The sequence below is a fragment of the Pongo pygmaeus genome, chromosome 6 (assembly GCF_028885625.2).
Source record: "Pongo pygmaeus isolate AG05252 chromosome 6, NHGRI_mPonPyg2-v2.0_pri, whole genome shotgun sequence".
NCBI classification, from domain to species: Eukaryota; Metazoa; Chordata; class Mammalia; order Primates; family Hominidae; genus Pongo; species Pongo pygmaeus.
In genome coordinates, this window is record NC_072379.2 from 40632510 (window position 1) to 40642787 (window position 10278).

Sequence of the window (10278 nt, forward strand, 5' to 3'; positions counted from 1 at the left end):
TTCATCTTTTATAAACTTAGCAATATGTTTATAATCATTATTGTATGAAAAGTCTTTCCAATATGTTAAAATAACAGAAAAGAAAATATGTTTATACTGTCTTTTCTATTTACCCAAATAGTTATTTGGCCATGTTCTTTATTTCTTTTTGTGGATTCAAGTTAACAGTGGTGTCATTTCCTTTCTAACTAATTTACTTGTTATTTCTTGTAAGGTAGGTCAGCTATCACTAAATTCTCTAAATCTCTGTTTACTTTGAAATAGCTTTATTTTGCCTTCAATTTTGGTGAGTAATTTTGCTAGAAATAGAATTTTTGGTTGACAAGAGTGTTTGCTGCTATTGTTTTAACCCTTTGAATATGTTATCTGATCTGTCTTCCACCCCCTGGCTTTTGGTAAAAAATCAGCTATTGATCTTTGAGGTTCCTCTGTATGGAATGAAAATCTTTTGCTTTCTCCTTGCTCGTTCAGATTATTTTTTTGTCTTTGGCTTTTGATGGTTTGATCATAATACATCTCAGTACAAATCCCTTTCTGTTTGTTCTACTCAGAATTTGTTTAGGTTCTTAGATATTCTGGTAAAAGTTTCTCATGCTTTATGGTGTTCTACAAGTCTTTGAGGCGTTGTTTGTTTTTTATTTCTTTTTCTTTCTTTTCTACAGATTGCATAATTTTTGTTTGTCTATATTCAAGTTTGCTTATTTTGCCAGCTCAAATCAGTTCTTGAGTCCCTTTAGTAACAATTTCACTTCAACTATTATACATTTAAACTTAAAAATTTCTGCTTGATTTTTAAAATAATTTTTGTCTGAATTGATAGTCTCTTTGATAAATAATTATCACCATGCTTTCCTTTGCTTCATTAGACATGACTTTCTTTGATGCTTTGAACATATTTATAGCAAATGATTTGCTAAATAAAAACATCTGGCTCCCTAGTGCTCATCCATTTTCCAGTGGATGTGTCACAGTGTCCTGTGCCTTTGAGTGTCTCATATTTTGTTGCTGTTCTTGAAAATTGGGCATTGTAAATAACATATGGCAGCAACCCTGTATTCTCATTCCCCTCTGGAAGCTTGTTGTTCTTATGGCGGGTTTATTGACTTTCCCAGACCAAATCTATAGAATCTGTCTTTGCTGCTGTGTGGTCACTGATGTATCTGCCCAGTGCTTTTTAAATTCTGTGTTTTTGTGGGGGTGGGGGTGAGGGATTGTTGTTGTTGTTGTTTTGAGCCCAGCCTTGTAGGAGTGGGCCCTGAGTTAGCAAAGCTTAATTGTCAGAAGTTTTGCTGAAACACATTGAACCGGTTCAACTTCTACTTTTTCCTGGTGGATCTATATTTGCTTTGGGAAATGCATTCTAAATCTGTGAAGTTTACATATCTGCCCAGCTTTTGCTTTCTGCATGTGCAAGATCTCACATTCATCCAGGGACGTTAAGACTTTCTCTGTCTTTCCAGAGCACGTGTAAAGTCTTCAACATGTTTGTCACCCTAATACCACCTATGGTATGAATATAAAGTTGCTTATCAAAGCCCACTTTCACTATCTTATTTCCCAGAACTCCCTGCTATATTTCTTGCTGTTCTGCCAGTTTGCTGCATGTCCTAATCATTATTGCAACCACAAAATTTTGTTTATTGGTTACCTTTGAGATTTATATCTTTGTCTGACAATGCCCCTGGGGACTTGGATATTTTCAAGTCATCCTCCTGTGGCAGCAAAGCTGCCAGTCCTCATGGGATGCCCCATCACTTGGTGTAACTTATGCCACAAACTGTGAATGAGGGTGGGGGGAAATGGTTGCAGCCCCAGGCTAAACAAGCGTGTCCGGTTGTATCACTGCTTTTTGTGAAGGAGCTAGTCCAAGCTCCCTACTCAGCTATTCCAGATGTTAGCACCTATCAATATTTTATTCCATTTTGAAATTGCTCCCAAAATAAGAAGTGTTTTACTGATCTTCGTTTTTCAGTGCCTATTCTAAGGCTTGATACACATTAGAATATCTGTAAATTATCTTGAATAAATAATAAAAAGCCTATTTTAAGCAGTCAGCATAAAGGGCAGGACTTTGAATAGCCATCAGTTTAAAGTATTTCTTTACTTGTATCATAGAATTAATTCTCTTGTAAAACAACCAGATAATCATACTGTGAACTTTTCTAATTTCAGGCAAGCACAGAAACAAAGATTTATAAATATCAATTGAGAAATGCAGATTCAGAAAGAAATAATTAAATGTCCTGGAGCTAAAAAACTTGTAAGAGTAAAAACAAATACGGTTCACTTTAGGGATTGTGAGTTCAATGTTACAATTACACAAATTATAATAATAACATGAGAGTATATTTTATTATTTTAGAAGAAAGGACTTCCATATTCTAATAATAGTAATAATGGCAACAATAATAATAATAATGATAAAAAAATACTGTTTTCAGAACGTGGAATATTAAAGCCACTCATTACGATGAGTGACTCATCATAATTCTCAGCCCTTGGACCTTGTATACGAGCTACAATTTTACACATGCATCCAATAATTCATTTAATAAGTAAAACATATGTGCCAGATTCTGAAGGCACGAAGATGAGTCATCTCCACTTTGCCTTCAGGATATCACAGTCCAGGGAAGGAGACAGATCTGTAAGTGGGTAATTACCATAAAAAGTAGTACTAAAAATAAGTAGAAGGAGGATTTAATGGGCCAATCTATTAATTATGTTAATATAAAGTGAAATGAGTTAGTATTTGTAAACCATAGACCACTGTCCAGCACTAGCAAGGGACAAATGGATGTTTGTCTCTTAGGAAAAAAAAGGATTCAGCGTGGAAACAGCTCTGGATACTCCTCACTCTTCACCTTGCCCATAGTAAGTACTTAGTTAATATCTAAATGGGTGAACAAGTATACCTTTCTAAATGCCAGGCTAGGAAAAGAGAAGACATTTTACTACTATTTGATGGGTTGAAAAGACTAGTACTAGCTTAAACCAATATTTGGTAGACAAGATAGGGCGCGTTCAGGGTGGTATGGCTGTAGACTAATATTTGGTAGAAAATCCACATATTAACTTAGCAGTTTCTAATTTCCCTTATGATTTCTTCTTTGACAATGTATTAATGGGTTTATTTGTTTGGTTGGATGGTTTGGTTGGCTTGCAATATTTGGGCATTTTAAATGCACTGGTATCTAAAGTATTTCTATCTTTGCTAGGGAACTTATTTGTATAATGTGAAGTTTTCTATATTTACTTATGGCTCTGAAGGTGTTCCGTCTTGGTGTATGTCCATATGCACTTGAACGTAGTGTATTCTACTGTCATTGGGCAAAATGTTCTATAAATGTCAATGAGGTCACGTTGGTTGATAGCTTAATCCAAGTCTTCTGTCTTGCTAATGATTTTTTTGTCTCTTTTTTTTTTTTTTTTTTTTTTTTTTGAGACAGAGTCTCTCTCCATTGCCCAGGCTGTAGTGCAATGGCACTATCTTGGCTCACTGCAACCTCTGCCTCCTGGGTTCAAGCAATTCTCCTGCCTCAGCCTCCTGAGTAGCTGGGATTACAGGCACCCGCCACCACGCCCAGCTATTTTTTTTTTTTTTTTTTTTTTTTTGTATTTTTAGTAGAGATGAGGTTTCACCATGTTGGCCAGCCCAGTCTCAAACTCCTGACCTCAGGTGATCCACGCTCCTCGGCCTCCCAAAGTGCTGGGATTACAGGTGTGAGCCACTGCACCTGGACTTTTGTCTTCTTGATCTATCAGTTATAGAGAGAAAAATCTGAAAATTTCTGATGTTAATTATACATTTCAAGTAAGACAGGTTCCCAGATGATCTTGGCCAATCCAGTTCTTCCTCCTGGCCTCCTTATAGTTCTCAAGAACTGTAGAATGTACTGAGAATGTAGTGCCCTGAGATAAGAAGAAACTGTCCAGAACAACGGGCTTTGTCCTTGTCCAACCCAGAGCAGAATGTCCTGCAAAAATTTAGCTCTGTGGCCCAGTTACCCTCAGGGTATAAAACCCAGAGTGGAATGCTTCCAGTGTCTCCCAGCTGTGGTTCAAAGTAGGACATGCACTTATGAGATTCCATCTGCCCTGTGCAACTCTCCCAAGCCTTAGGGTCTGGCTGGCCATGATTCCAGGATTCTGTCAATCTTTGCTGTCTATATTTGAGAAATAAAGTTGCTTTTCATAACTTGTATGAGTGTTCTGTCTCACCAGACTCATACTATGGCAGCTGGACTTGTGCAATATCTCTAGCAGATGAGTTTGTGCAAGACCTGCCAGATACAGGGTCCTTACCAGAAATTAGCATGTTTATGGTCCTCTTTTGGGATTGATAATCAGTGCATGATATTCTGTTTAACAACATCCGTCTATTTCTCCTTACAGTTCCAATCAGTTTTGCTTCTATGCTTTAAAGCGCTGTTGTTAATAGCACCAACATTTAAGATCATTGCTTCCTCTTGACAAATTGACCCGTTATAATTTGAATGTGTCTCCTCCAGATTTCAAGTGTTGCCAATACAATAGTAATAAAAGGTGCAGCTTTTAAGAGGTAATTAGGCCGTGAGGGCTCCTTTCTTATAGCCTTACTACTATGTGCTATGAAGACATGGGATGAAGCCCTGTATAAAAGAGGCTTCGTGCAGTTTTTGGCTCTGTTGCGCCTTCTGCCACATGAGGACACAGCATCTCTCCTCTCAGGAGGATGCAGCAACAAGGTGCCATCTTAGAAGAAGAAAGCCACCCTCACCAGACAACCAAGACTGATGGAACTTTGATTTCAGATTTCCAACCTCTAGAACTGTGAGAAAATAAATCTCTCTTCTATATGAATCACCCAGTCTAACATATTTTGTTATAGCAGCACAAACAAACTAATACAACCCCTTTATAATCATTAAATAATTTTAAATTTATCATGGTATTCCTTTCTCTAATATCCACCTGATATTAACACAGCTAACAGTATTCTTTTGATTAGTGTTTGTTTGATATGTTTTTCATCTCTTTACTTTTAATCTATCTGAGATGTTATATTTGAAGTGAGCTGGTACAGAGAGCATAGAGTTGAGTCTTGCTTTTTGCATACAATTTGACAATCTTTGTCTTTTAATAGGGCTGTTGAGGACATTTATATTTAATGTGATTGTTAATACAGTTTTGTTTAAACCTAGCAATTGCTATGTTTTCCCTTTTTCCATCTCTTGTTTGCTTCTGTTTTCCCCCTTTCCTGAGTTTTATTGTGTTAATCAAGTACTTCTTTTCTAATTTTATTTTAACTCCATTATAGGCTCATTAGTATGCATGCTCCCTCTTTTTTTCCCTCTCTCTTTTTTCCCCTCTCTTTTTAAATGCTTTTCTAGGCTTAACAATGTACATCTTAAACTTATCACAGACTATCTTCTATGCTGTGCTGTTTCATATACAGTGTGAGAATTTTACAAAAGTGTACTTTCATGTCCTTCCAGTCCTCCCTAATGGCACAAATTTTATTTAAAATATATTATATTTCTTTACTGTACAATGTCAATTAGCACTTAAAGAAATTTTAAAATGAGAAAAAAGTATTTTTTATCCCCCTCCAGCATATTTATAGCTTCCAATGTCTTCCATTTATTTGTGTGTATTGTAATTTCCATCTGGAATCATTTTCCTCCCGCTTAAAGAACTTCTTTAATATTTTTGGTAATGTTGGTCGACTGGCAGGGACTTCTGTAAGTTTCTGAATGCCTGGGAAGAAAAGGATACTTATTTTGCCTTCATTTTGGGAAAAAAAGTTTTTGTAGATATAAGGTTATAAGCCTGACAGCTTTTTTCTCTCAGTGCTTTAAAGATGTGGGCTCCATTGTTTCTGATATTCATTCTCATTTTTATATGTGTTTCTCTACACATAATGTGCCTTCTTTCCTCTGGCTGCCTTTAATACATTCTCTTTATCACTGACTTACAGCAAGTTGATTGTGATGCTGCCTAGTATAATTTTTTTGTTCTTTATTCTGCTTGAAGTTTGCTGAGCTTTCTGGAATTGGAATATAGTTTTCACTGAATTTGGAAAAATTTCAACTACTCTTTCTTCAGTTTTTTGTTTGTTTCTCTATTATACTTCTTTCCTTCTGGGAATTTGATGACACATTTTTTAGGTGACTTGTTCACTAGCTCATTGTTACTTTATGTTGTAAGCTTTTTTTTTCTCTTTGTGTGTTTCATTTTAGATAGTTTCTATTGCTATTCCTTTAAGCCCATTAAACTTTTTTCTTCTTCAGTGTCTAATATGTTTTAATCCCATTCAGTGTAACTTTCCTATTTAGAAATTTACTAGTTTATCTCCAAAAGTTTTATTAGAATATTTTTACAGCTTCTATTTCTTTCATCATCATATCCATGTTTATTCTGCATTCTTGAACATTTGGAGTGTATTTACATTTGCTATTTTCACGTTATTGTTTACTAATGCTATCATCAATGTCATTTCTTGGTCTGTTTCTATTGATTGATGGGTTTTGTTTTGTTTTTGCCCTGATCCCTCTGTGCCTGGTAATTTTTTATTGGATATCAGACATCATACATTTGCATTTTTGGATGATGAATATCTTCATATTGTTTTAAATATCTTGGGGCTGTGCTCTGCAACACAATTAATTTACTTAAAGCTGAAGTTACTTAGAAACTTTTTGAGCTTTGCTTTTGATCTTGGTTAGGGAAGATCCAGAAGAGCCTTTTGTTTAGGGCTAATTTGGCCCCATTACTGAGAAAATGCCTTTCTAAGAACTCTACACATGGGACATTATTAGGAAATTTTTCTACTCTATCTGGTGGGGTCACAAACTATTCTGTCTTGTGTAAACTCTAGACATGTTCCCAGCTGGTTTTTTCCCTGTCTTTTGGAGTTTCTTCACACATATTCACAGACCAGGACTCAGCCAGAAGTGAGCTTGTTGATCTCCAGTGCTTGCTGTCTCCCTCTCAACCTCTCTCTCTCTCTCTCTCGTGTGTGTGTGTGTGTCTGTGTGTGTGTGTGTGTGTGCAGTTCCTTCTTGGCTTAGACAATCTACATCACAAACTCACAAACTCTACTATCGTTATTCACCTAAAACTCTGATCTCTGCCTCCTTAATTCAGCAAAAATGCTTGGCTGTGTTTGGGTTGTCCCTTTCCATCCTGTGGCCAGGAAGCTCTTTTCAAATACTTAATTGGGCACTCGTGAGGCTCAACTCACCTTCTTTTGAGGATACATTTTTTGAGCTGCCTATTTTCCATAATCTGAAAACCATTTGTTTTATATAATTTGGCTGGTTTTGTAGGAATTTTATGGCAGGATGGTAAATCTAGTCCCTTTTATTATGGCTGAAGAAAAATTTATGAACTACCATATGAGTTTTTATTCTTGAAGTGGTATCTCTTTATCATTCCCTCACTGGAAGATGAGCACTAAGCATATTACCATATGCTGTCTTTTCTGCCTCCAAATCCCTTCACAAGAAACTGCCCCCTTAGCTTCCATCCAAGACTGGCAGGCTTGCAGTGAGGTATTCTGGGTGAGCCATATTTGAAACTAAGATCTTGCTATGGGAGAGAAAGTGATGTACATTCAACTCTCTACTCCCATAACCTCATTTACATAAGATCCAGAAGTCATGCAGAAAAATAATTTTATTCTTATTTGAATTCTGACATGGACTGACTTAGATCTAATGGCAAGACAGTAAATTTCAAATGACTCACCACAAAAAAATAGAAACATAAGTGAGGTGATAGATATATCAATTAACTTGTTCTAATTATTTCACAGTGAATACATATATTAAAACATCATGTTGTACCCCATACTTGTATACAATTATGATTTGTCAGTTAAACAAAAAAATAAATAATTTTAAATATTAAATTAAAATAATTTTACTTAAAATGCTGAGATTTTTTTTCTGTTGAAAAATTCTATTAGACCTTATTAGATACTTTAAGAAAAATCAAACCGTTCACAATGTGACATTAGCATTCATCCATCTGGTTGCCAATGTAAAAAATCAATATTGTGCTTCACATGCTCTGTCTTAGTAGGTAGATAGATACTTAAGAGTAATATGAATTATTTAATAATTTAAAATGTTCCTTGATTCCATGTGCAACTTTCCAAATCCCACAGTCATTCATATGCCTCCAAAGGCGGGAATTTGAAGGAGATGAAGAGCAAGATAGCAGGCATTGAGCACTGTGGGGAAATGCGACTTGATGATGCAAGAATCCATGGCATCTCTGCTACCTCAGCAAGGCATCTGCACCCTGGGGTGCATCAGCCCCTGGACTTCTGCACAGCAGTGTCTTTGTCTCCTTGGCCCCGGGAAGTTGCCCCTTTTCTCTGGAGGACACCAGGAAGGAGAGGGGCCATAGCACATCCCTCACAGCTGCAGGAGCTGCCAGCCTGGCCACTCAGGGTCCTTCAAAGAATTTATATTCTGGAGGGTCTGTGACATGAAGGGCTCTTTATTTTTGAGATGTCAGGACTCTGTGGTCAGCTTGCAAGGAAATAAACACAAGAATTGAAAGTGAACCCTTAGAAAATTGAGTATGACTTACCAGTGGAATTTATGGGTGTTGAATCTAAAAAATCAAAAATAAACCAAATGAATAGCAGGGCTTGTATTCCTTATGTCTTTTCATTTCTTTGTTCTAGTAATTTATTTCTATTATGTCTTATGAAAGTTTTGGGCTACAACAGATTAAAGGGAAAACAATATACTGACTTGTTCCCATAGAAATCTGAGAAATTCTCTAAATGTGGGCCTGAGTCTACAGCAGAACTCACACTGAGCTGGGGAAAAGAACACTTCTATAGAGTATCACAAATTGTCTTCCCATCAACTCATTACATTCTCAAGTTCTCAATCAGAATCACTGGATAGCAAATTAATTTTACTTGGACTAAAGTGTGTCTTTTTTCCTCCAGGTTTATTGAGATACAATTGACAAACATTATATATACTTAAGGTATACCACTTGATGTTTTGATATAGGTATACATTGTGAATTAATCACCACAATCAAGCTAATTAGCGTATCTAGCACCTCACATAGTTATCAACTTTATTTTGGTTGGGGGAAACACTAAAAATCTACCCTCTTAGCACATTTCAAGCATATAATACCGTATTGTTTAATATATTCACATTGCTCTACATTAGCTTTCCAGAACCCATTCATCCTGTCTAACTGAAACTGTAAAACCTTTGGCCAACAACTCTTCATTCCTCCCAGCACACCTACAGTCCCTGGCAGCCATAATTCTACACTCTACTTCTGTAATTTCAACTATTTCAGATGCTCTACAGAAGTGAGATCATGCAGTTTTTGTCCTCCCTTGCCTGGCTTATTTCACTCAGCATCACATCCTCCAGGTTCAGCTGTGTTGTCACAAATGGCAAATTCACTTTGTTTTTAAGGGCAAATAATATTTCATTGTACGTATATGCTACAATTTCTTTATCCATTCATCCAGTGATAGACATTTAGGACATTTCTACATCTAGGCTATTGTGAATTATAAAGTATGCCTTTTCTGTTTATAGATTTGTTAGTTATCCTTTTACACAGGTCTGGATCACCACAGAAAATGGACAAGAAAATTTGGACGTGAAGATCAGATCCTTGCCGTGCCCTGATGGTAAGATCAGAATGGGAAGCTCACCTCTAATCAAATTGCCACTTCTTTACTCATCTGAAAAAACAACGATCCATGTTACTGAAATGGCCAAAGATCCCTCACCATATCCCTGTTTCCCTACTGCTGTGAGTCATGAAAATAACCACCTAAGTGATTTTTCTCAAAGGGAAAGGACAATATCTCTGCCATTAAATGTGAAGTGTGGTGAGTTATGGAACATGCAGCTATATAGGCAAAGTCACCCCAGTGCTGTCGCAGCCATACACATAGCCCAGCAGCCTGACAGGTTGGGGTCAGGTGGCATTCTCCCTCTTGAAGGGGTTTAAAAGTGAAATGTGGGAGGTAGAATCAATAATTCTTATCATCAATAACAGCCACAGCGGTCAAATATCTCCTCTGAGGTAGCCTGATAATGGAGAGTTCACTTATATTAATTCATTTAATAGTCACAGAAATTATAAAATCTGCCCTATTATCATTTTACAGACAAGGGAATGAAAACACAGGAAGTTTGTGTAGCTTATGTGAGGTTTCACGGTTATACCAGTGCCTGTTCTCTCTGGGCTACTTACTAGACAAAACTGCTTCACCTCATTTTGTTTGTCTACTTT

At 36.6% G+C, this 10278-nt stretch overlaps 1 long non-coding RNA gene across 1 annotated transcript; it reads left to right on the forward strand.

Annotated features, from left to right (window-relative positions):
• The first annotated feature begins 2766 nt into the window (after positions 1 to 2766).
• Positions 2767 to 8496, forward strand: LOC134739819 (uncharacterized). Its single transcript, XR_010126852.1, has 2 exons — positions 2767 to 2874; positions 8153 to 8496. It is a non-coding gene; the product is annotated as an uncharacterized LOC134739819 (long non-coding RNA).
• The last annotated feature ends 1782 nt before the right edge of the window (positions 8497 to 10278 follow it).